The following is a 22,705-nucleotide window of genomic DNA, read 5'->3' as shown; positions in this document are numbered from 1 at the left end:
GATATCTGGGGCATGCTGAGGTGCTGCTGCTGTCTTGGCCTCCCAGAGGAGCTGGCAGAGGGAAGGTTGTTTCCCCTTCTGACCATATGGAGAAGAGAGAACAGGCAGAACAGAAGAGCAAAGCCTGCAAGCATGGGTTGGTCTGTGAGGAACATGTCACTGTGAGATGCCTCTCATTGTTCTAGCCTCCACTGCTTATAAAAACAAGTTGAACCATCCCAGATTGTAGTCTGGCATATTAATGTAAACTGGGACTGGTTGGGGGTTGCTCTTAATATGCCAGGCTTGTGCTTGTTCAGCAGCTCTTATGCAATATCTGTGGTACTGGGATGCAGGGGGCTGAACAGTGGGGAAAAGGAATGAGTTCAGATGTCTCAGGGTAAATAATTGGTAGAAGATAGACTTGCTGGGTCACACTGTCCACTCAACTTCTATTGCTGTACTGGGGAGAAACAGGACTGTTCCAGGCATATTCTGAGGTATCCTCTCCTTGTAGATCTGTTGTGCCTAGCTGACTCCAGCTGAAAAAGCCTTGCCCATATCAGTGGTTCCCATTATATCTCTCCTGAGAATGCAGTTTTAAGAGGCATCTTTTTGGCAGCCCTGCCAGCTGACACAGCTCTCATTCTGTCCTTGCATCACTAGCATAATTACACTGGCAAGCTGTTTGTAGGGTTGCTTGGTGAGCTGGTTCATGGAATTGAACTGGTTTTAAATGGAACCTTTTCCTTTGAATGCCTTATAAGCATAGCTGAAGGAAGATCAGCAGCTTTGGCTTTTTTAAGAGACGTCTGTTGTCAGGACCTTGAAACTCCTGGAGATCCTTTTAAGGTATAATGCTAAAAAATTTTGGCAAAAGGTGTGCAAAAGCCTGCACAAGAAGGTTCCAGAAAACTGGTGTTTTCATGATATTGGTGACTCAAGAGGATGTGTAACCATCATATCAGGAGCCTCAAATCCTGTGCAGTGGAATCCCTTGTAAATATCTGAGGAAATATGTAGGTATTTTTGGACAAAATTTACCTTTATAAATTCTGCCTTTGTTTATATTGAGAAAATGTAACTTGAGTAGAGCCAGTAATATAAAAGATACAGCTGGGGTTTTTGTTGTTGTTGTTGTTTGGTTGGGGTTTTTTTAATAAATTACATTAAAATGGAGAAGAAAATAACAGGTGGAAGAGTAGAATAGAGAGAAGGATTGCACCTGAAGCAAGGGTTAGGTTTGTGAAGAGCATATGAGATGTAGAAGAACCATTAACCATTTAGATCGGGAAAAGTAGGTTATTCTGAATCCCAGAATCCAGTGTACATTGGATTAGGCCTGGTAATAACAGGATGCTTTTATTGGAAATGAGGAGCCTGAAGAGCATGGCGCACAATGCCTTTAGGAGAGGGCTCAAAGGATTAGGTACTGCCAAATCAGCACTGAGAACAGGGACACTGGAGCATCCTAGGTAGAAATGGAACTTTTGTGGATGTTATTTGCTAAATAACAATTTTTGATTTCTTCTACTGAGCAGTTGTGAACAACATGGTTGTTTTTCCCAACAAAGGTCACAGATTTTTTTTTTTAAGGTCCAGCCTAGGTATAATAGTGGTGTGTTTCAAAGACCCTGTAAAATGTAAGCAACTGAACCATTTTTTGCTGCAAAATTACCTCACTTTCCACTTCCAGAAAAGAAAAGTCAGCCTGGTGAGGCCTTACTTGTATTTCAGCTCACAGAGCTGAAGATTTGCAAAGTTGTTCACAACTTTAAGTAGAGTTGTAAGATTAATAAGGTGGTTTGCCACTTCTAAATGGCAAGACTGCCACCCTGGCCATAACAGTAAAAATTTGGGCACTGGATGACACATTTTTCTAATACTATAATGTCTGCCTTTAATCTTTTAAGTAAACATTTTTTCAAGGCTTATATTTTTGAACTATCTACTTCTTGGGTAATGGTTTAAGATACATATATGTGTAGCTTGATTTCATTTAACCAGGCAGGTAAATCCTGCTTTAGAGACAATTTAATTGACTTTGACCCCAAAATAGGTCATCTATCAGGATCTAAGTATTTTTTTGTACATAAAAAAATCAGGGACTAAATTAAAAATATACTTGCAGAGGTTGTATTGTAGATAATTTTGGTCATGAAAGCCACAAATTTAAACTGGCAGAAAATGGGATGAGTCTCATTTGAAAGAAATACTTATACTGTATCATATATTTATATATTACAAAATAACATATTAAATATTTAATCACCGTATTTGATATGTTTGTTTTGAAATAAGTTTAATTTTCATCCACTGTGAGTGAAAGGCATGAAGTTGAGGTCAGTGTAAGGATTGGAAATTGGTATTTGAAACACAAGGTGGTGCCATTGTGTAAAGTTGTGCTTCTGTGGAGTGTCTGAAGGCAGTGAAGATGAAAATGGTGTTTAAAAACTTGTGATATATGTGTACAGAGAAGTTAGCAGTTTTAAATGAAAGATTTGTAGCCCAGGATGAAGGGGAGTGTGCCTGGAGTTCTGGTTTTGTGACATGCGGAAGGAAAAGGGATCTCTCAGGGAAGAGCTGTGTGATAAGTTGGTGTTTTATTTTGACTTTAAGTCTGCTTGCAAGTATTTTCCTTTTTTGGTTTCAAAGGGGGAAAGAGAACTTAACTCACAGTGTGAGTTTAGGAACCATCTCCTAGCAGCTTTATATTGTGAATATATCAAAACAAGCTTCCCTTGTGTTACTTCAAATACACCCTAAAATGCCTTAGGATTAAAGCAATCATCTGTAATACAATATCTGTGGCTCATCGTTGATTGGCTCAAAACATGAAATACAGCTTTTTTTTTCTTGGAACAGTCAGTGTGTTTCCTTCATTGTCTGCTTTACCAAAATTCTGCATTCCTTGTCTAATCCTGAGATATTAAAATAATTAAGTGGGATAGTCACAGTTTCACTAATGAAGCATAATTGAGCTTTGGAATACTTTGATATTAAAATTAAAAAGAAAACATAAAAATGGATTTGCTGAGCATATGCACATTATTCCTATATATTGCTCCCTGGTTTGGGCAGTAACTGTGGAGCTGGCTTGCCTAAGGACACTATGGCTGTCCTGCTAACAGTTTTTTCAGCCTGCAAATCTTTATCACAAAGTGTGTGCAACTCCGCTTATTGCATCTGTGAGAAGAGTTAGCTCGAACCAAAGTAATCATTATAACTTTAAGGTGTGAAAATTTGATTGCATCAGTGTTTATTCTTTTAGGTAAAGTGGTCAAAAGAAAATCAAAGTTTTGCAATAGCTGTTCAGATCTGGTTGCTGTATGTAAATGATACATATTTAATTAATTTGTTGGAAGAAATGTGTTTGACTTCATTCAGCAAATGCTATAGAATGATTGTTCCTATTGAGTCAGATAAAATGTTATTTAATGTGCTTTGTTACTTAAATATATCAGGTCCTAATAACAATTTATGTGACCTAGAAAACACCAAAGACTTGGCATCAATTTTCAAATTACTTCTTTCTTTCAGACCAAGAATCCTGTACTGTAATAATGTCTTACACACAGGGTTGCTTATTATAGATGTTGCATGCACTTTAACTGCTGTGCAAAGCACCTCTCCCATGTAATTACACAAACATATTCTTAATTAATATGACTTGTGTTAGCGTGATCGAGCAATGGAATATTTTTTAGGTGTGTGTTTTGCAATCCTGAATGAAGGCTGACAAATGTGGAATGTAGTTACTAAATATCACACATCTCATGAAGAAATCCTTGGAAAGGACAAAAGCCAGGACAGCTGGGAGACTTCATGGCAATGAACTACCTTTAGAAGTCCTCAAACATGTATTGATGCAGGAATTGCAGTGTCCCAGGCTCTTCCTGATCCTTAAGGATCTGTATAGAAAGGTGTTGTCAGATATGAAGAGCACTTGGGGAAACTGGAATAGTTTGTTTTCTCCATGTGGAGTAACTTGACTCTGTCCAAGTGAAATGCCTCTCTATAACTTCAGTGTGCTGGAGTGATGTATTTTGTACTCCCTGCTTTTGTAATTTAACCACGGGGTATCCTGGAGGTAGGGCCTATCGTGCAATGTTGTGCTACTCAGTTCCATGCTCTGGATCAGTTGCACTTTTTTTATGTGTTTATGCAATTCTTCATATGTCGATGCCTGGAATACTTGCAGAAACGTTGGAATTGGGAATGAAGCTGGAAAATTTACGGTTCATTTCCCCCTGTCCATTAATTTTGCCGTTCCATTTTGAACTGCTGTAAGGCAGCACAGAGCATATGTCATAGATCATGATAATCATTAATGGAAATGAGATTGCGCATGTTTAGTCATGTAGAGAGATGCTTTTGGGCATGTGATTTCATAAAACTTTTGAAGTTATGGCCATACAGCTACCGAAGGAGTAGGAGCAGGTAGGTGAAGAGAGTAGTTCCTTCCCCAGGACGTTTATCAGAAGCCGCTTTGTTTAGTGGAGCGCTACTTTAGGGATAGATCAGCTAGTTGCTGATATACATGAGGAAGCAGTGTAATGATGCACAACTGGGATGACCAGTGGTGGAAGCAAAGATTCAGTGTAACATAGGCCACTGACCATCTCTGAACTCACTCCAGTGAGTTAGGTAGACAGGGGAGCTCCTGGCAGTGCCAACAGGCATTTTGCCATTCCCATCTGAAGACTCCCTCAGTTGCAAATCAGTTGAATATTGAGAAACAGCTGTTGGGACTGCTGTGGAAATTTCTGATGCTTTTAGGGAGGAGGCTGCTGTGAAATGCAACAGCAGTGGGGATGTTTCATAAATAGAGTGCTCAACAAATCTAAGTGATACCGGGTAGGCAAATATGCCTATCCTCTCCCCTTCTCCCATTACCCTATGCAAACAAAAATCTTGATGGGAAAAAATATTTTATAGGATGCCACAAGCAGACATGAACAAGCAGGTATGAACAAATATACTTAAGGCCTCCAGCTGATACTGCCCATGTTCAGAGGAGAACAGATGTCAGCAATTTAGTCGCTATGGATACACCTGTGCAAGGTGTCTTGATACTGCAGCATGTCTTGAGGCAACTTCCAGGAGATGGTAAAGACTTGTGTTCCGAAAACCACTGGACAAAAAAAATTGAGATAACAGTGCTGCTGTTTACCAGGATGGCATCCCTCTCTGGGGAGGCAGCCATGGAAAGGGAACACCGATTGTGCACCACCAGGAAGGAAATGCTGGACGTGGCAGTAGGCATGCCAAAGTCTTTGCCTTTTGTTTTCTCATGAGCTGAAGGTATGAGAAAGATGTGGCTGCTGTAATGTCTGTGTTTCTCATAGTACTGAGAAGACACATTCCTGCTTGTCTTTAAAGAGAGGTTTCAGCAGGTCTACATAGTCTTGGAGGGTGCACAGGTATGGATACAAGACCTGCTCAGATGTGAAGCAGTGCAGTGAGTGACAGGCTGCCTGAAGAGTAGGTAGGAATGTGCCTGTAAAACCAGAAAACCAACAAACATGCTCTATAAAATTATTTCTTTTCATTTACAGTGACATAAAACATCAAAAATTTAGCTCAATTAAAGTATGAGGACATCACTTCAGGGAGGTCAGCTTAAGTGCCCTATCTGTTTGAATGTCTTTTTTTAGACAAACCCTGTGTTCTGGTGATTGCCCTTCCTCATAGATGTATGGCTTCACTAGAGCCATACTCATTTGGCTGAGTTTTCCCATGACTGCTCAATAATAGTACAGAGGGAAACCCACAGAGAATTAATCCAGTCATGGTTGTGCTAATTTCCAAAGAAGCAACTGAAAATAAGGGGAGTTTGTAATAAATGCAATATAAAACCTGTTTACATGACTAATTCTCCTCCCCACCCCCACCAGTCTGACCTTACCTCATTCCAGATTTCCCAGTTCGAGCTGAAAGCATTTTTGTGAAGAATGCTACCAGGAAAATTCCCTTTTTTATCTTGGCTATGAAAGACTTGTATGAAAGACCTTTCAATGGAAAGGGAGAATCTGTCTAAATGTGTTGCTGTTGAAAGAGGATTGGTTTATGGTCACATAGTTTGATATTCTTAGGAGGACTATACATTTAATCTTTGATCTAGAAATGATTTCAAGAGTCTGGTCATAAGCTAAAAGAATTTCTATCTAAATCTGCCATCTTCAGCTCCAGGTATAACCAGAAGAATTGTATTTTTTTCTGAGTGCGTTTTCTCAAATATGGTTTCACTGGATAATTTCAGGGGGTTTCCTCTATCTTCATTTAGCTGGTATATTATTTTCAGATAAGACAATTTGTACGGGCTCCATGCAGATGATTTTTTGGTTCTGTATTCAGGGAGGAAGTAGACTGTCCTCTTTGAAATTATAGTGGCAACACCAACACACTGTTTCCAGGGCAGATGCATAAAATTGGGTATTATACCTGATGTGTTCCAGTCTGATCTCCAAGAAATGTCATTTTAAGGAAGGTAAGGTAGATCTTTACGTATGAAAAGAGTGTTACTGAAGATTTATTCCAAATTTTAGCAAGTGAATATGATTTGAAGCACTTGTTTTGGTTCTTTTTTTTTTCTTAAGCTGTCGTGGATCTTGAAATGATGAGCTCAACTGGGAAAGTAAACTTCTAAATTAATATTTTAAAAATAGTAAGGGTATATTCTTGCAAATGGGAGTAGAAAAAATGACAGCAATATGTCCCCCACCCCTGCTTTTCAAAAACAGAGGGCAGCTGCTGGTTTTGGTCCCAGAAGGCCTTCCCACCTTTATATTTTCATAGTTAAGGTAACAAACATCCTCCACCATCTTTGCACAGTGCCTCAGTCACTACTTGCAGAGACTTCTGTTGGCCCAGTTGTATTTTGGCTTTTTGGTAGGGATATAGGATAATTTCCAATTCTTTCAGACTATTGGCTTTCCTTAATAGCCTGTATATTTAGTATATATATATTAATAGTATCCTTTCCTGTATATCTTCAGAAATATAAGTAAAAATACATGCTGTTCTCAGTGACAGTGAATACTGTTTAACCAGTGTTTGTTTAATGATGAGAAAAATCCAATTCAATCTATATATTATTTTTGGAAAATATGCAATTAACTAAACTCAGCTTTTATGCAGTAAACATGCACTTTGGATAATCTGTTCAATGAGAATAATGCATCCTGATATGTAGAAGATGATCCATGGGGGGAAAAGATACATGTGCATAAGTCAATTATTTGAGAATAGAGTCCTTAATTTCTTCAGGCTCTATAAAAAGAATTTTGGCATCTGCACATATTTATTTTAGAGATATAGGGGTAAATCTTCAGCATAGAGCATGGGGAGTTAACCATGGAACATTCATTAATGTTAATGGGATTTCTATGGCTAATTCCCCACACTGAAAATTTAGCCCAAAGAGATTTGAAAAGTGATGTTGAGAAGCAAGTTGGTCGGTTAGTCTCATTACTCTCATGTTATTAACTGCTCTATCTGCCACTGGCTTTGTAAGAGCACTGAGATATTATACTTAACAGTTAATAATAAGGGGCTGTATGCTAAGTACTCATTCTAGTGTGGAGCTAAAATAATGCAGTTATATGAGCAAATTTTGGATATTTTCATTTAAAAAACCCCTGCAAAGCCATAGGATAAAAGGGGGAAAATACCTATTAAGGCATATTTTTAGACAGCAGAAATGGTTTAAATTTCTAGTACAGCTTTAGCACTAAAACGATTTTTTATTTTCTTACATTGTATTTTACTATTGGGATACAACTTCAGAGCTGGCCAAGTTGAGCAGAGGATTGAACCCAGTGACTTCTATGTTCCTTCTAGCATAAATTAGTGCAAGATTTAGACTTAGTATAACATTTTTCTTAAAGCCTTTTTGGACTAGTTTTCTTTTGTAAAAGTTAATTGAGATAAGAGGAGAAATTTAGTTTCTGTTTAAATTTTGAAGAATGGTTGGAACATGGGAAAACATAAAAAGCTATTTCATCTACTAAATGGACAACATTGTTTTAAAAGGAAATACAGGCTCCAATGAAAAAAAGATTCATGATGCTCTTTTTCTGTGTTAAGGATATGCAACACAGAATGTATGTGAAATGTGAATATGTGTGTGTACATACACATATTCACATTTATCTTTTTTTTTTTTTTTAAATCTTACCAGTTTCCCTTGCTTTTTAGGGGAGTTGTTAAATTGCTCTTCCAGTTGTTATTCAGAGCAGTCAGGAGCCAGCCATTAGAGGGTGCTTCTGCACCAAGGAGCTCTCTTTCCTTGAAACCCAATTTACTTAACTTTAAGTATTTGTAGATTTAACAAGGAATCATTTTATGTTTCCTAGAATTACCCATTTTCTTCTTTAATTTGCATTCCTTTATGAAAAACTATTCTTGGAATTCAGAGGATTAAGATGCAGATAACTAAAGGCGATTGAGAGAAGGTGGAATTATTCAAAACAGCAAAATTATAACATTTCATAATTGTTACCGTTAAAAGAAAATACACACGGACCCCATGCAAGTGAAAAATGGGCTGGTCTCTTACCTAATTAATGACAGAGATGAGCATCTGTACTTTATAGCATTTGCCACATTATTACTGCCTTGTTTAGAAATAGATTCGTTCATTATAACTCCACTGGATATATTTGCAGCAAGAATAGTAAAATAGATGCAGTTTGCAAATTTCTGCCATTGCTAGTAAAGATTTAAAAATAAAACTCTCAGTACAATACAGCTGGGGCTTTTTCTCTAAAATCATCATGATTCCTCATTCAGTAGCAAACTTTAAAATGCTCTGTCTCTGCTGTAAGAAAGTGCAGGCAGCAGAGTAGGGAACAGGATTTATAGCCATTTGTCCTAGGAATACAAATTTAAAGCCTGCGCTTCTGACCCAGGACATTGGTGCAAGGTGAGTGAAGGAGAATGGAAATAAAAAGATTTCTAAGAGAAAATTCTGCTGTTATGGAATCAGTTCCTAAGACTGATTGAATAAAAGCCATTAAAATTCAAAAGTGGAACATAGCACAAAGCAGTACATCTCAGTTCTATGCCCAGGAATGGTCACGAGCACTCAGCAAAGAAACCTGCCACCTGCAAGTCTTTGTTAAAGCCAGCCCGTGGAGATGGTGATTCTGAAAATACTCCTCCCAGAGAAGCTGATACATCTTTGCACTAATTTTCAGATTCAAGGTAAGGATTTCTGATATCCAGCTGCTTTTGAAAGCTGCCCAAACTTCCAAAGACCTTCTCGACTAAAATGTTGGTTGACAGCTGGAGGAACTGGCACAGAGCTTGGAAAGGAAAGGAATCAAAGCCTTCCTCAGGAGCTTCGTAAGGAGCCATGTAGCCTCCTAAACCTTAAAAAGGGTAGCCAAATGTCCCTTCAGGTGTAAGTGTCCACATCTTTATTGCGCCAGTATATGCTGATATGCTCATACTAGCATATTTATACAAAGGGCTGCTGGTACTGCAGTCTCTAGTTTTACATGTACAGCACATGATACCTTTTCTGAGATTGTGAGGACCTTTCTTCTCAAAAGGCAATGTTTACATTGCAAAAACACATAGAATTAAAATGGGTGAATCTCCCTGATGTCATATTCACTAACAACTTAGGAATTTAGTATTTGCATATATATTTAAGTAATGTGAATTTCAGCATCAATGGGTGTGCTTTGTCAAGCTGACATGCACTGTTGTATAACTAATTTAATTCTAATTCTTCCAAGAGATTATTTGATACTCATTTATGTTTCCTTTATCTGTTAAAGGGTGCACATTTTTGCTTTAGTGTCTGCACTGTCCAGTTGTGACTCAAGTAAATTTTTTTTCAATTTGAGAGTGGAACCTAGGCAAAAGTAAAACATCTTTCTTTAGCATGGACTGAACAGTTGGATACTGGGAATTACTGGATATCCTGTTCTTTCTATTTAAAATTTGGACCTTCTGAATGAATACACAGGTAACTGGAAGCATGTGAGTGCTTTAAAGGTATTGGTCATTGAAGTTTATGTCATGTGTCATTTTAAAGGTAGTTGTTCATAGATTTTCAAAAACATTTTTAGATGAGACCTATGAAAACAATATAAGAAAATACTAAGGAAATCTGTAATGCAACAGTTTATAATGTTTGCCCAGCAAACTTCCGCCCTGATCTGATGTGTTTGGCACTATCCTTGTGCAAGTCAGAACAGTATCATACCTTGGAACAAAATATTGATGTACAGGCTCCTCTCACAAGGAGCTTGGACCAGTCAACCCAGTAGTAGTTTTTCTTCTGAGCTGAATGGTAACAGGATCCAATTTTAAGTTACAAACTTTGAAAGTGAGCTACATGGATTTTTCTGCTGGTAGCATATTTGAGTAGCTGTTGTAAATCACTGGTTGAGTTCACAACTAGTATTTTAAAATCAGAACCAGGAAGCAATGATTGAAAACAGGGAGTCTGTCTAATCTTACAGTTTAGTAAGTTAATTACACCTTCTGTTATTATGCCTTCTCATTTTAACAGGATTGATTCCTTCAGTAAATATTTCTCGTATTAACAAGAGCTGCTTCATATGACTTTTTTTTCCAATAAGTACCATCAATCCATGAGTTAATGATGGGAGTAGAGAAAATAAGCATTGTAATGCAAAGAAAGGATAGATGAACAAATATACTGGATATTCTAAGTTGTGACTAAAGATAGTAAGGAAACACATATTCTATTTCTGTGTATCTTGTCTCCTTCAAATCTGTCCACTAGAAAAACACCCTCAATATACAGCTGGACCAGTAAGACAGTAGGCCTGAAGCCAGAGAACACATCACCAGTATTACCTGAAAAGATAGGGGGAACCCTATTCACATTTCTCTCCATAATTTGACTATATGTTGGGAAGATGCTGCCAGCCAGCTGGTTGTTTCTGAAGTATTAAGAGTTGCCTAAAAATCCATTTTACATTTCAATTTTCATTTAATATATAACACCTACAACTTCCACCACGACATTATTTTACAGAAGCTAAGATGGGCTACTGGTTCATACCAACCAGAAGTTAGAGCTCTTGCATACATGAAGCTGGGGCTGGTGGTTGAAATTGCCTCTCCATCAGTATCAATATCTAGTATACCAAGTAAAGTTACTGTAGTGTTCTGCTTTTTCAGGCAGATGAAGCTAATCATAAAGTGGCACCTAACAGTATTTATCCAATGGTGATAGTACTACTACCAAAAGGAAAGTTTTCCTTAAAAGTGTGGATGCTATCCGTTATCTGTGTGATCTCTTGCAGATCCTAAAACTCGATTTCTCTTTACTATAGATACTCAGATTTATAGGAATGGTGCTGGAAGTTAGTAAATCTATTGTCATTACATTGTAGGACAGCTTTGAGACCAAAACTGTTTTAAATACTGAGCAAAGGCAACTGCAGGGATCTTACTGACAGCTGGTCTTACTCTGCTCCCATAAGAGGTAGAATGAAGCTGATCTGAGCTTTTGACCATTTTGGACCTATCTTGTTTGCATTTTTAATGAGGTAGTTTTCTGAAACTAACTGTACTTATAGGCTGATTATTTTACCATCGTGGTTCTCTCAAGGGTGGTAGAATAGTTTATAGTTCAATATTAAAATCTGTGTATTTTAGTTTATATACAACCCCACTGCTCAACAGTTTCATTGTAATTATGAAAATGCTTAAACAAATGCATTTTTTTCTTCAAAGTTATTTTCCCTATTGCATATCTGCATAATTACAACACAACATAAACTATACTGTAACATTACAATCAGGAATTAATTATTGTAACATGAAATTTTCTTTTTTTTTCTAACTGCAAAGGTGAGTATGGCTTAAAATTGAAAGAATACTAGTCTTTTTCATAGAAACTTGTTTGAAGATCATAAGAGTACAAAAGAAGAAAAGCTTTTTGTTTGTGTTTGCAATCAAATCTTTCTTAAAAGGAAGTCTGACACACAGGCATTGTCGTTCTTTTAATACTACATTGAAGAAACCAAGATACAAGTCTCACTGGATTAACTAGAATTCAAGTATAGGAGAAAAAAAACATTTAAAAATAAATGCTCACAAACAAGAATCTCAATGAGCCTTGCAAAAGGCTATTCAAAGGTGATTTTCAAATATTAGTAAAGCTTAATTTATTGCTTGCCTAATTTATTGTCTGCATCTAAACAAAATAGGTCAACATAAAATAGCTACTGGAAATTATTTAAATATAAAAACATTCTAAAAAGGAATGCAAAAACTAACATTTAAAGATGTTGTAGATCTAAAAATAATCCATTTGTTCTAGTAAATTTATTCAACTCACAATATACTCAGAAATACATTTCTATTTTTTAAAGGCAGCTTGCAAATTTACAAGATTTATAAATTAAATCAATGTGTTTACCGATGTTCTTTAGACAATTCTTTAAACACATACTCAGTGAATATGAATAAGGGCCAGAGCTGTACAGTTCAGCAATAAATTGGTACAGCACAGAAATGGAAAACTAAATAGCTGTTCATGCTGTATTTTCAAGTCCTGCTCTGTAACTGACATCTGTACAGATCTGGTTAGCTGTGTGATAGCTCAATCTGAAATACTGCATAAAAATATAGAAGAATTTTATTTGTTTAGGTGCAAATATAGTTAAAATTCAGCCCGAACTGCGGTTTAACCCATTGCTTTGGACTTAATGTTGTTCTGATCACTGTTTATTTCATAACAGCCCATGCTGCAAGGCAGCTGATGAACTAAGATGTCGATGCATAGTGGCATAAATGGACAGAAACAATTTAGATCTGCTGTCTGCAGCACTGCTGTAAACCCACATATTTATATCATTAATTTTCAATGAGAGCTAGTGTTCTAAGTTTAAATACCTGCCAATATAAACTTCCTTGCAAACAGGAATTGCAACAGTGTCAGGGCAGTGGAGCAAGGACTTTTCCTGTGCTTGGATTATTTGCAGGCCCTTCCACCTTCTTTCTGCTTAGCTTAAAAAAAAAAGATATTTTTGTTTTCTTCTCCTTTGGCTGATGATAAGAAATAACTGTTACAAAATTTTATGACCTCCTGACCTTTAGTATTGAAAAATTGGGTTATTTACAACAGCAATCACTATCTAAAAGATTGTCGTAAAACAGCTTGACATTCAGTACTTCTGTAATTGCCTTATGTCATGTGTCAGCACTGGATATCTGTAGTTTGGATCACTTATCTATTATCTGGTTTATATAAAGGCCTTCAGGGTCTTTATCAAAATGTGTATATGAACTTTTCACTCTGTGAAGTAAAAACCCAGGTCAATTATATCTATCTTCTGTGACCTTCTTAACTTTTCACACCCACTCTGTCTGAGAGTTGTTATAGATTGTAATACTTGCCTGCAGTATCAATTGGAGAACGCTTCTTAGCTTCATTAAGGTTGTCAGAGGTGTGGCTGATACATAAACTCAAGTGTCTTCTTGACAAATGGCATTACCTCCCTCAAATTAATTCTGCTTCACCGTTGTTAATCTCATTATCTGTTCAGTTAATCAATAGCTGTCTTTCGAAAGAGCGAACCAATAAAGTGTATTGGAAGTGTGTTTCTGAACGCAGGAGCCACGGCAGTGTGGCAGGAGAATTCAGTTTCTGCTCCTGTCATCTTCTACTTGAGTGATAACTCAGCAAAAACTGAGCCTCAGTTTTGACACATGAACAATCAATTTGGTGGCAACAAGTTACCCCATATAGATTTTCTGTAGAATTTTTGCACATGTTCTTGAACTTCAGCACCCTCTATCTAGTAGACAGAGTTTTTAGTTCAGAGCTCAGAGGATGAACTGGACAGCTGTCTAAGCCAACAACTCCCATTCTGAATAATGGCCTGTGTGCCTTTTTTTCTCAATTAATTGTGCAAGAAATAATTGATATCAGCTGGAGATAAAATGTTTGTTCTGTTTTACAGAACATTTTTTACAACATTTACAGATTTTCAGTGTTCTTACTTTGTGCCAAATAATCTTAATGTTCTTTAAGGAGCTCTACGTATATTTTATAGTTAAATATGTAAATATATTAAAGTATGAAAACTCAGTAAATAGAACTGTCATTGCAAAAAAGAGGATTATTTTCAGGCTCACAAAACAGTAAAACAAACTTCACAAAAAATAATTTAATGGAACATGATACAACTTCACAGCATATGGGAATAAATTTGCAATGTATAATTTTCATGCCAGAATTCTTGAGTTATCAGATAATGTATTTCCTTTCCATGATTATTCTGCAAGCCATATTTAGGCCTTTCTTACAATAGAAGTTTCACTGTGTATTCAGATACAGACTGCTCTTGTGTGTTATTCACCCATCTACAAAATAGTTTTCCTATTTAGATTGGGGAAGTTAGAAAAATTAAAAGAATTTGCTTCATTCATGTGTTTGGCAAAAATATTGAGTCATCAGAGTCTGAAGAGAAAAAAAGTAGCAATAGTAAATATTTGCCTAGAGATTCAGGTGTACAATAATTGATCAACTTTTTATTTGTGTTTGTTGAAAATATTCTTAAACCAATATTGTACTATGAACTACTATGCACTGAATAGATTTATGGAAGCATACCTGTATTTCTACTTCTTGAAATCAGAGGTTGGTCTTAGTGACAGGGGATCTGATTTTCATTTATAGTACAAAATCTATACTTCCTTTCTCAGTGGAAAAGGGATTTAAAGGAGAAGTAAATGAGTATGAGAATGAAGCCCACTGTGCTGCTGAAGATAGCCAGGATCTTGGGCAGGGGGTTTCAGTGCCAGGAGCAGTAATTGTGAGAAGGGACTGGCCTAGCCTCAGAAAGAAATAGCTGCAGGTGAGGGGTTAGAGCTCAACAAGCCTCTGAGAGAAAGGGAGGAAAAGGAAGATAAGCCCAAGCCTGCTTGTGCCGGGGAAGGTGCAGTGGGAGCAGAGGTATCAGGGAGCCAGCGCAGTGTAAGAGTGGGGACTACCAAAGCCAGCTTGCAGTTGCCATTACAGAATGGATTAATAGCCCGTTTGATTCAAATTTGATCAGGTCAGGCTTTTGCTTGGTGTAAGTCATGGTTTTTGATCTGATCAGGAGTGACAGACCAGCATTCACTGTTGTGCTTAACCACAGTCCCACTGGAAATGAGACGCCAACCCAGGTGCTGTTTGTGAGGAACTGCAGGGGTCCAATGATGGTACACACATCTCAGGCTTTGCCACTGCAAAGTGAAAGATGGAGACTAGAACCTCTACTTACCAGAAAATAAACCCAAGCTTCTGCAATTAAATGAATGAAACATTTAAGAATGCGGTACCAATAGCTTATTTCCTGCATAGGTGACAGAATTACTGACCCTGAAATCCAAAGAAAGGAGGGTAGATCAGAATGCCATCTTGGCACCCATTTCACTTTTAACGTAACTAAAATTATGTGTGCTATTTCTGTGCTATTTCTACAATGCCTTATATCCAACCATTTGTGGAATTTAAAAGTGGTGTGACTAAAAATTCAGATTACCAGTGGGCCCTTGAGCCAAGGCCTTACAACCTGGTTGGACTCCTGTAGTTAGTAAATTTCTACACAGGAGCAAGGGACTGTTCACATGTCGCAGATGAGAACTTTGCTAGATCATCCAACAGGGCACAAAACAGCATTCCCCAGTGGATGTAGAACTATGGAAGAGCAATCAGGGCCTGAGCTATCCCTGCATGTTCCTCAGTTCTGGTCCAAAGAGTCTTTCCTTGTGCACATCTGCAGACTGGGTCAGCATTTTCAGGAATTACATATTTTTGATAATTTCTTTTGTGAGAAAATAAATCAGATTACTTCTGGCTAATTTAGATCAATGGATTAAAAACTGAAAAAGGTTAGACAGACACACAGACATAAGCATCATTTTCTTAAGAAACTAGATTAAAACTATCAATATATGTGGATAAATTAAGCGTTTTCCTGTAATTGCTGTGCTGCTGACATTTGGTGTATGAACTTGTAGCTGTGAAGGAAGAATCTGGATGGTTTCTGCTTAGTGCCAGACTACAAAATGAAGTTTTAAAAATTCTCATGATTTTACTAACTTTATTTCAGTATGTGTTTTATTATATATCAGACAGGCTGTGGCTTCATACAACTATAAAAGGCTGAAGCCTGCCTTGTAAGACTGGGAGAATATTTTGCATTTTTTATTTGTGGGAACATGATAGAGAAAAAGTTTAACTGGTCTGTTTTTAAATGAATAATTGCACTAAATTTTAAGTTGATGTAGCTAAAAATGTAAAAGACAGTACGTCTAAAATTTTATTTTATGTGTGTTACATGAAGAAATTGTATCAACATAAAGCATACAGCAAGTAGCTACTGATCTAATGCAGGTAGTTTGAGAATTTAAAGTTCTAAACTCTAACTTCCAGAGTCAAATACTACATTTTTGAATCATACTTGTGCTGCATGGAGTTTCTCTCCTTGGTGAAGGAGAAATTGGTCACAAAGAGGAAGAAAAAACAGGCAGTGATTTCTACTCCAAATATTATGTCACAGAAATAGGGAAGTTGTTGTAGGATGACTTGATGACTTACCTTGTTTGTTGAACATTAGATGTCTGAGTTAAAAATTAGCCATTGTGAGTGAGCTGTAGCAATGCCAGAGGTTGGATGTTAACATTTGCGAGGTGGAGGAAGAGAGACAGAACTAAGATTGGGAGTAATCTGCTCTGGCATCTATAGCTAGTAGAGCTATCGTGTAATCGATCCAAAATCAAAATCAAATTTAAAAATATGTATTTTTGTTAATTCATTGGAGCTATTACATTTTCCATTTCTCTGAAGAAAATTAGACCTATGGAACATGAAAGCAATCCGGATTCTTCACCTGGGATGGTGCAGCCCTGGATGTACAGACTGGGGAATGAGAGGCTGGGGAGCAGTGCCGTGGAAAGGGACCTGGGGGTCCTGGTCCATGGCAAGTTGGATATGGGTCAGCAGTGCCCTGGAAGTCAGGAGGGCCACCCCTGTCCTGGGCGGGGCATCAGGCACAGCATTGCCAGCTGGGCAAGGGAGGGAATTGTCTGGTACTCTGCTCTGCCCTGGGGTGGCCAAACATAACAAAACATTAACCTATTAGAGAGTGTCCAAAGGAGGGCAATAGGATGGTGAAGGGTCTGGAGGAGAAGCTACTGAGGTCACTTGGTCTGTTCAGCCTGGAGGAGACTGAGGGGAGACCTTAGTGGGGTCTTCAACATCCTCATGAGGGGAAGACAAGGGGCAGGCGCTGATCTCTTCTCTGTGGTGACCAGTGACAGGACCTGAGGGAATGGCCTGAAACTGAGTCAGAGGAGGTTTAGGTTGGATATTAGGAAAAAGTTTTTCATCCAGAGGGTGATAGGACACTGGAACAGGCTCTTCAGCCTGCCAGAGTTCAAGAATCTTGCAGGGCCAGGAGTTGGACTTCGATGATCCTTGTGGGTCTCTTCCAACTCAGGATATTCTATGATTGTGTGATTCCATGGAGTAGGAGAACACAGAAGGGCAGCCTGTGACGATTTTTATAAAATAATTCCTGGTACTGTATTATTTGCCAAGAAATTCTGATGCCATGTAAGTAGTGAAAATGGATTCTGCAGTGTTTTCTTTTATTTGGTCATTTTGTCCTGTGCTCAACCCCTCATCTGAAGCACCCCATCTAGTACATGTACAGATGCCATTGCAGCAGTTTTGTGACTTTGCCATGGCATAGAGGGACCTGCTCCTGACTAGCTTTGTATTTTACCTTGCTTCCACTCTTAGGAGTGTGCCCCAAACGACATTAATATTTTGGAGGGAATCTCCCTTGTTTATTGCTCTTTCACTAGGAATGCTAGGTTTTGGGAGAACGTTTCTGGGCCCACCTTCAATGGAGTAGGCAGATGGTCATCAAATGCTGCCTTGTATCCTGGCAGCTGTGGGGTTTACTCTTCAAGGGACACTTCAGATAATGTTGTCACATTATCTGCACGTGAGGGGAATGGAAAGAGCGTCACGTCCATCCCGATCGCGTCCTGCTGGAGCTGCTCCAAGGGTGCTAAGCAAACACGCTTGGACACACTGTGACACCATAGCTGATGGATACTCGCAGCCACTCACACACACACAGAGTCAGACAGCTTCTGCAGCGTCGCGGGGGTCAAAGAGGTGGGAGGGGTCCTTTGTACAGAGTTCTGAGGGGTTTATTGGGGTCCCCGCTTGAAGGGATCCAGGGACAAAGAACGCAGAACACTGCAGGGTCTGGGGTTTTATCCAGATTGGCACCGAGGGAGGGGCAGAACATCAGAGCCAATCCTTTCAGGGCCAGGGGGTGGAGAGGACGTGGGGTGATGGGACAGTGACCAGTGGGGAAGGCGAGGGGTGGAACAAGGGATTCAGGAACCAGTGGAGCATCAAGGAAAGGGGAACTATCTAGAACATGAACTTAAAAAGGGTAAAAGGGAGTGGTCTTAGACCTCTGAGCCTGCCCACCAGCGGACCTCCACTGTTTTGGGGCTCTGTGGCTTCTTGGTCATTCCTGCAGTGTATTCAACCACTGCAACAGTCACACCAGGCCATGCTTCTGGTACATGAATTGCAAAGTTCAGATGGTCTGTTATAGTCAGCATCTCCTGTTCTCTAGCTCTAGGTTACTCCTAGTATGTTTTCAGAGGTGTTTTTGGGATGCACTCACCTTGGGAGCTGAGCACTGCCTTTCACAAGTACCCCACTCTCCCAGATGACTATGGAAAGAGAAGAAATCAGCACCAGCACCTGGATCACTCAGACAGTGCATAGTTTCTAATTATTTGTCACAAGAGAACCTGTATTGGAGGTGTCGGAGAGGACTCCTGATATCAATTTCAGCATTTGTTGATGTTATAAAGTGGCCGGGCAGTTATTTTCTGGATGAGTGGTTACCAAACTGAAGATTTTTTTAAACAAAACAATCCTCACACAGATACTGGCACAGGCTGACCATTGCCAAACATCTCCATTTGTCAGTAAGCTTTTGCAACCACTAAAATATCCCTGTTGTTTGTGGTGACATTGTGAAAGCAGACAGTAAATGTTGTGTGAACCAGAGCAAGAACCAGCTGTTAAACTGAATTCCAGTTTTACCTTAACAGGGGAGTTATTTCAACCCCTTTTTCCCAAATTCTAGTCAATTTTAAAGAGGGAGGGATAGAATCCTTAAAGCTCAATGGGAGGAATTTTTGTATGTTTTTACACCTACCTTCTTTGCAATAGCAGGGCCCAGCTCATGGAGTAAAAGGAATATTGTAAATTCTGAGAGGCACTTTTCAAATACAAAAAGATCACTTTGTCGTCATCATCTTCATTCCCATTGTGCTGGAATATAATGATGTGGGAAATGGTAGATGTAGTTGCATAACTCTGAAAGTTGGCATGTATTCCTTCAAAAGGAACAAGAAAGAATAATTCCTCTGAACAAAGTATTCAGACTTGACAATGCCATATTGTGTTACAAAAGCAAATTTTCTCTCTTTTTTTTCCCCCCTGTAGAATATAACTAATCAGAAGGTATTTCAGATTAGAGTTTGTTAGAGTGGAACAGTATTTTCGGGCAGTTGTCCATTCTCACTGGCGCAACAGTAACAAGCATTCCAATAATTAGCTGGTTAGTGAGTGCTCAGAGTCCAAGGAAAGGGAGAAGAAAAAATCTAAACTCTCCAAGATTCTGGTAATTGATTAATCTCTTCTGCCTTTTTAGGTACATGGAGAATTTTGCTTCCTCTTGGTTTTTCAGTGTGGAACTGAAAGGCTGTTCTTTAGAAGTCTGGGTTTTTAACACTTTCTTACAACATTTCTTTTTTTCACATTTTTGAGGGCTAATTTCTTAAAAGTATGCATCTTGAACTCTGAGTATTTAGTGCCCATGTGAAAACTTGCTTCTGCTTTTTGGCAAGTTCCCTCTGTGTGTCTGACAGCGAAAAAAAGGACTTGAAAGTCCTTTCTGACTTTCTGTTGGGAAGGCACTCAGTAGCATTAAAGCATTATGGGATGGCTTTATATTCAATAGGAGGAGGACACAACTAAAAGTGTCCATGGAGCATATATACAAGAGCTTTGGAATAGTTTGGGGATTTTATGATAGATTATCTGTCATGCCAAAGTCTTCTAGTCTTACCTTGTGTTTTGGGTTTGTGCAGCAAGATTTTGGTAGTGAGGGGAAGAGGGGCTGTAGGGGTGGCTTCTGTGAGAAGCTGCTGGAAACTTCCCCCATGTCCAACAGAGCCAGTGCCAGCCAACTCCAAGAGGGATCCACTGCTGGTCAAGGCCAAGCCCATCAGCAACAGTGGTAGCACCTCTGGGATAACGTGTTTAAGAAGAGGAAAAAGTCACAGTGCAAGAGCAAATTCCAGGCAGAGTGGAGTGAGAATATAGGAGAGAGTCAGTCCTGCAGAGACCAAGGCCAGTGAAGAAGGAGGGTGGGGAGGTGCTCCAAGTGCCAGAGCAGAGCTCTCCCTGCATGGTGAGGCAGCTGTGCCCCTGCAGCCATGAGGGTCAACAGGGGAGCAGAGATCCACCTGCAGCCCATGGAGGACCCCATGCTGGAGCAGACAGCCTTAAGGAGGCTGTGGTCCCATGGAAAGTCCGTGCTGGAGCAGGCTCCTGGCAGGACCTGTGGCCCTGCGCTGGGAGGAGCGCACACTGAAGCGGGTTTGCTGGCAGGAGTTGTGATCCCATGAGAGACCCATCCTGGAGCAGCCTGTTCTTGACGGACTGCACCCCATGGAAGGCACCCACTCTGGAGCAGGGGAGGAGTGTGAGGAGTCCTCCCCTGAGGAGGGAGTGGCAGAGATAAAGTGTGATGAACTGACTGCAGCCCGCATTCCCCATCCCTGTGTACCACCAGAGGAGAGAAGGTAGAGAAATCAGGAGTAAAGTTGAGCCCAGGAAGAAGGGAAGGGTGGGTAGAAGGTGTTCTTAAAATTTTATTTTATTTATCATTATCCTGTTTGGTATTAAATTAAGCTGATTTCCCTGAGTCAAGTCTGTTTTGCCCATGATGGTAGACAGTCAGTGATCTCTCCCTGTCCTTATCTCACCTTGCAGCCTTTAATTCTGTTTTCTGTCTCCTGTCCCACTGAGCAGGGAAGACGAGCAGTTTTGGTGGGCACCTGGTGTCCAGCCAGGGTCACCCCACCTCACCTTGCTTCAGGGCAGATGTACCTTCTCTCCTGCTGAACAGATAATCTGCCCTTCGAAGGTGTGTGGGTTTTGTTTTAGTCAAGCCATGATAGGATTTTGAGAAGCTCACTCAATTTGATGACTTCCTGTTAGTGAGAGATTCTAATCTAGTATCTATGGGCCCTGGGGAATGCAAGTTTTGTTTCTCTTGCTAAAGTAAGTAAGTACAAAATGAGAAAACAGATAAAAGTACAACGTACAATCTCCTTTTACTTTAGTCTACATGTAAAAAGAGGGGCTGCCCTCATCTATATTTGTACCAAAAATTATTCTCTTGTTCAACAGACCACCATGCTACTAATCCTGCATTTTTTTCCAGACCTCATTCTCACCTAAGATGAAGGTATATTCCATTTACTAGGTGTGTGTTCTGTGTTGTGAGCTTTTTTGTTTGTTTCTGCTATTTTGTTTTTGTGGGTTTTTTTGATAGAACTATGGGATTTACTAAGTCAGCAAGACTTTTTGTACATTTGAGGATCAGTGGAAAGAAAATGCTATTTCCACTTGGTGCTATTTCAGTGGATTAGGCAGTTCTTCAAACACACACGTTAGCTTGAGTGATAATACCTCAAGGTCTCCCAGCTTCCTTGGTGCTGCCCGAGATTCGTGCACATATTTTTCATCACAGCACTCTTGACATAAAGGTCTCATCCTCTATGTGATAGAAATTCTGCAATCATTATCTAAATTGATTGATTTTCTAAAGGGCACTCATGGGAACCAAATGAAGATTCTACCTTAAAAAAAAAAAAGTTTAAATATAGTACCATACTAACAGTGGTTCTAAAGGTTGCTGCATTGTGTGAACACCCCTGCCCAGTCCAGCTTTCAGTGGATCCTCAGGTTTAACAGAAAAAGTGGAAGTAATTGTTCTGGTGGCCCATTTATGACTGCTGGAAATCACTCAGGACAGTCTGCTGGTTACTGTGTCTAGGAAGACTCTCAATGCTCCTTTGAAACACAACATGTCCTCCATCGGGAATAGTCAGATGGATTGTTCAAAAAAACTTAGCAAGCATTTAATAATAATGTGCATGATACTTCAACTCATATTCTATATGCTTCACATCTGTCGTTTTGTCAGTTCTAATTGATGTATTCTAAGTGGTTTGGGTTTTTTTTATTTAGAAAGGCATAATTTGTTTTGATACTATAACTAATGCCTGCAAATATTGTGTTCAAAACTGTTTCTTGACTATATCGACACTTCCCAATGTACAGAGTTTAAAAAATTTGGCCTGAAAGTCAAATTCTCATATCTAAACCAGATATTTAAGTAGTGGATTCAGTTTTGCATATGTCAGGGTAATAACCATACAGTAAAAATAGATGATAATGTGTATATTAGAAGCATCAAGCACAAAGTTATTTGCTTTATAGTGAGAGCAGTTGTACATTTAAAGAAATGTTGATTTCTCTCTGTGTATGATGTGTATATATTCATATTACGTTACTTAGCCTATTCTTTTCCATGCATTATTCATTTTAATTGCGATTAAAAAC

At 39.0% G+C, this 22,705-nt stretch overlaps 1 protein-coding gene across 14 annotated transcripts in view; it reads left to right on the top strand.

Moving 5' to 3' along the window:
• The window catches only part of WDPCP (WD repeat containing planar cell polarity effector), a 148,848-nt gene that overhangs the window by 23,472 nt on the left and 102,671 nt on the right, over window positions 1-22,705 (top strand). Inside the window, exon 1 of one of the 14 annotated variants that reach the window (XM_032103521.1) lies at window positions 709-831. The exons of 12 other annotated variants lie outside the window; for them this stretch is intronic. The gene's annotated coding sequence lies outside the window, so the exon portion shown is untranslated. Of the gene's footprint in view, window positions 1-708; window positions 832-890; window positions 999-22,705 lie in introns of those variants that run through there. One more of the 14 variants, XM_032103520.1, reaches the window with a different exon arrangement.

This window comes from Corvus moneduloides, chromosome 3 (assembly GCF_009650955.1).
Source record: "Corvus moneduloides isolate bCorMon1 chromosome 3, bCorMon1.pri, whole genome shotgun sequence".
NCBI lineage: Eukaryota > Metazoa > Chordata > Aves > Passeriformes > Corvidae > Corvus > Corvus moneduloides.
Note: the sequence above shows the minus strand (reverse complement) of the source record. Positions and strands in the feature narration are given on the sequence as shown.